Source organism: Vulpes vulpes, chromosome 3 (assembly GCF_048418805.1).
Source record: "Vulpes vulpes isolate BD-2025 chromosome 3, VulVul3, whole genome shotgun sequence".
Lineage (NCBI taxonomy): Eukaryota > Metazoa > Chordata > Mammalia > Carnivora > Canidae > Vulpes > Vulpes vulpes.
The window spans coordinates 30474908-30479320 of NC_132782.1; the positions used below are offsets into that span (position 1 = coordinate 30474908).

The 4413-nt window shown below is 39.9% G+C and overlaps 1 pseudogene; it reads left to right on the forward strand.

The window, feature by feature from the left end:
• The first annotated feature begins 1332 nt into the window (after positions 1–1332).
• On the forward strand, positions 1333–1989 carry LOC112931075 (large ribosomal subunit protein uL1-like; annotated as a pseudogene).
• Positions 1990–4413: the final 2424 nt, after the last annotated feature.

Consider the following 4413-nt stretch of genomic DNA (forward strand, 5'->3'; position numbering starts at 1 on the left):
TCTCTCTCTCTGTGTGACTATCATAAATAAATAAAAATTTTAAAAAAAAGTCAGATATATTGTACCAGATACTATGGATTGAGGCAAATCAGCCTTTAATGTGAGGATTCTTATTAATTTTGGGTAGCAATTGCACTCTGATTAATATTTCTTAAACTATAAACGCTAGAAGCTTCACATTCTTGTAGTGGACTTGTTTTTTTCTCTTCCCTGATTTTGAGCTTCCCTTTGTACTGGCTCAGAGAATTTTTGTGTTATACATTTCTTTCAGCTTTAATCTATTATTATTTTTTAAATTTATTTTAGGGAGGGAGAGAGAGAGCATGAGTGGGAGGGATGGACGGAGGGGGAGAAAGATTCTCAAGCAGATTCCTCGCTGAATGTGGAGACTGACTTGAGGCTTAGTCTCATGACCCTGAGATATGACCTGAGATGAAACCAAAGGTTAGACACTTAACTGACTGTGCCACCTAGGTGCCCCTTCATCTACTATTACTGTACGCTTTTTTAATCAATGTAAAAGTTATACAGAAGTCTTTATTGAAGACTATTTTGGGAGTTTATGGTGTATATTCTTTGTATTGAAGTATAAATAACAAGAGTTTTATATTAATTTCACATATACCATGTGATTCAACAATTCCATACATTACTCAGTCCTCATCGCAATAAGTATACTCTTAATCCTCTTTATGTGCTTCATCCATACCCCAACCCCACCACCTCTCTGGCTTCTACCAGTTGGTTCTCTGCATTTAAGAGTCTGTTTTCTCTGTCTCTTTTTTTGTTTGTTCATTTCTTTTGTTTCTGAAATTCTGCCTCTCCAGGTTCTCAAAGTTCTCTTCACAGCTCTGACAGTGACAGAGGAGAGACTAAATAATATAGCACTAAAGAATGAGTGAATCTAGGGGTGCCTGGGTGGATTAGTTGGTTATGCATCTGCCTTCGCCTCAGGTCATGATCCCAGGTCCTCAGATTGAGCCCCACTTTGGGCTTCCTATTCAGCAGGGAGTCTGCTTTTCCCTCTCCCTCTGCCCCTCCCCTCATTCATACTGTCTTTCTCTCTCAAATAAAATCTTTTAAAAAATGAGTGAATCTAACCAATAAATCAAAGAGGAAATTAAAAAAATACATGTGGAAAGGTGAAAATGAAAACACAATAGTCAAAATCTTTGGGATGCAGCAAAAGTGATTTTAAGTTGGAAGTCTATAGCCATACAGACTTAACTCAAGAAAAAAGAAAAATCTCAAGCAACCTAAACTTACATGTGAAGAATAGATGCAAAAAAATTTCAACAAGTCTCTTTTCCAGTTATTGCAGCTCTAGTCACCATGGCCAGCAAAGTATCCTATGACATTCTCTGTAAGGTGGTGCAGGAAGTCCTGCATGGGAATTAGTGCATCATGTTGGAAGTTTTTGGAGATATTTGTGCTGAAGACTGACTAGAAGAAGAACTATGATTCACAGAAGGACAAATGCTTCTCAGGCATTGTCAGGCATAAGTCCTCACCCCACCCCAAATTCCCCATATGTGTTCTGGGGGACCTGCAGCTCTGTGATGAGGTAAGAATATGGCTTGGCTTATGTGGTCCATATGGATAATGGCCCACATGGACAGTGAGGTGCTCAAGAAACTCAACAAGAGTAAGAAATTGGTCAAGAAGCTGGTCAAGAAGAATGAGGCCTTTTTGACTTTAGAATCTCTGATCAAGCAGACCCAGTGGATCCTGGGCCCAGGCCTGAATGAGGGGCTGGCAAATTCCTTCTTTGCTGACCTGCAATGAGAACATGGTGGCCAAAGTCAAAGTGAAGCCTACAGTCAAATTCCCAGTGAAGAAGGTACAGTGTCTGGCCATATGAAGATGATAGATAATGAGCTTCTGTCCAACATCCACTTAGCTGTTAGTTTCCTGATGTCATTGCTCATGAGGAATTGGCAAAATGCCCTAGCTTATACATTAGAGCACCCTGGGGAGCCTTCTTACTAGGGCGCAGCATAAGAAGTCCTAATGCTACCATTTAAACAAATCCTCAACAAAATACTAGCAAACCAAATCCAATAATACATCAAAAAACTCATTCACCATGATCACGTGGGATTTATTCAAGGGATGCATGGGTGGTTCAGTATTTGCAAATCAATTATCACATACATCACGTTAACAAAAGAATGGATAAAAAACATATCATCTCAATAGATGCAGAAAAATCATTTGACAGAGTGCAACATCCATTCATGATAAAAACTCTCAACAAGGTAGGTTTAGAGAGAACACACCTCAACATAATAAAGGCCAAATACGAAAAATCCACAGCAACCATTATACTCTGTAGTTACAACCTGAGAGCTTTTTCTTTAAGATCAGGAATAAGACGAGGATGTCCACTATCATGGCGTTTATTCAGTATAGAAGTCCCAGCCACAGCAATCAGATATGAAAAAAGCAAAAGGCATCCAAATTGGTATGTAAGAAGTAAGGCTTTCCCTATTTGCAGATGACATGCTACCATATGTTATGTTATTTTGGTGTGATGTGCTGTTATACAGAAGAGAGGGAGGACTGGATAATCTTGTCATTAAATCTCAGTCTTGGGATCTCTGGGTGGCTCAGTGGTTTAGCACCTGCCTTCAGCCCAGGACATGATCCTGAGGTCCCGGGATCGAGTCCCACGTCGGGTTCCCTGCATGGAGCCTGCTTCTCCCTCTGCCTGTGTCTCTGCCTCTCTCTCTCTCTCTCTTTCTCTCTGTCTCTCAAGAATGAATAAATAAAATCTTAAAAAAAAAAAAAAACCTCAGTCTTTTGGTGGGCCCATGCCTTGGAGACGTAACCTTCACAAATGTTTCTCGACTGGTATAGCTTTCTTTCCTCCCAGGCTCCTCCCCTCCTTCCTGGCTCCAGAGTTCTAGTCAGTTTGCTTGAAGTCCTCACCCCTGCTGACTGTGATTTTTTTCCCTCTTCCGTGGGGCAGGAAGACAGGAGGCCTTAGAGTCTGAGAAATTCCTTTCCCTCAGTTGGGATACGGCTCAAAGTTTCGAGGCAGCTTCTCCTCTGTCACTGTCAGAGCTGTGAAGAGAACTTTGAGAACCTGGTGGGGTTCTGCAGGGACAGACCAGAAATCTGTGTGTTTCCCCCAAGACGATAGACTTCAAAAGTTTGTCACTCACACTAGTCCTCATCGGGCTCCTGAAATTCATTGAAATTAGCATGTAAGCGTTCCTACCAGTTTCTGCTCCAGGTATGTAGGTCTTGGTTATGCCTCCATGGATTTAACTGCTTTTCCAGATTTAAAGTGATTGTTTGCTGGGTGACCTTAGTTTTCTGATGGATACAAGAAGAGTCATTGATTTTTCAGTTTGTGGCTTTTTCCTGTTGTAGATAAGTAACAGCTTCTAAGTACTTTACATTTCAAAGTTGAAGACAGAGGCAGTCCCATCTGCTTATAAAATCTTTGTTGTTATATTTTTATACTAGTAATTGCCATCTTGTTCTTCTTTGTGACTTCATGATCTTAATTCATATTACTAATATCTTTCCTAATTACTAAATCTTCCCCTTCATTGTGAGTGGTTATTATTCCTTAGCTCTCTGTTCTATTTATTCTCTTTTTTTACAGTATGCAGATTTCTGTGTATTGTCACACTCCATAGCAGTGATATAAAACAGATGTGAAATATTTTTTTTTTCAGGAGCTTATTCTCCCTTTGATATCGCTTAGGGTGAAGCTGGGTAGATTTCTCAAGAGAGAATATTGCCCAGACCAGAATTTGTACCCTGACAAAAGTTGAAGAGTGGGGGAGAGTGCCATCAATAGCGAGACACTCACCTTACTACCACCCTGACATGCAGTTTCATCCTTCAGAGAACTCTGCAATTTCACTCTCAGAGTACTGTCTTAAACTTCAAAAACTTTAGGCTTATATAGCAATCCAGGGTGATAATCTCCTTTTACTTGAGTCTACCAATCTTGGGAATGTAAGGATGGAGGGAAGAAGATAGGAATTTTTAGGCTTATCTGATCTACCTGTATTCCCTCCCTGGCCAGATTTTGGTGCTGTCTTGATGTTACTCCAACAAAACCTGGGTGGCTTTGGCTATAATAACTGGTTTTTGTTATATAGTGACTGAAGGTCAAACGGTAATATACCCCAGGTAATGGGAGAAAAAAATGAAAAATGCACAAGAAACTGCATCTGACATATCCTTCATACTGCCCCTGCTTCAGACTGCACTTTCTTCCTCACCAGAATGGTTTCTCAGAGTTTAGCATTAGTTTTTTAGAATACTTCTCTCTCTTTTTCTTTTATATTGTTTCCAGAGTTAAGTTTAGGGTGGAAAGCCAACAACGTGGACTTTTTCCACATTTATTTCATGTACCAATATAAATTTGTTGATATGTAAACTAGATTCTTT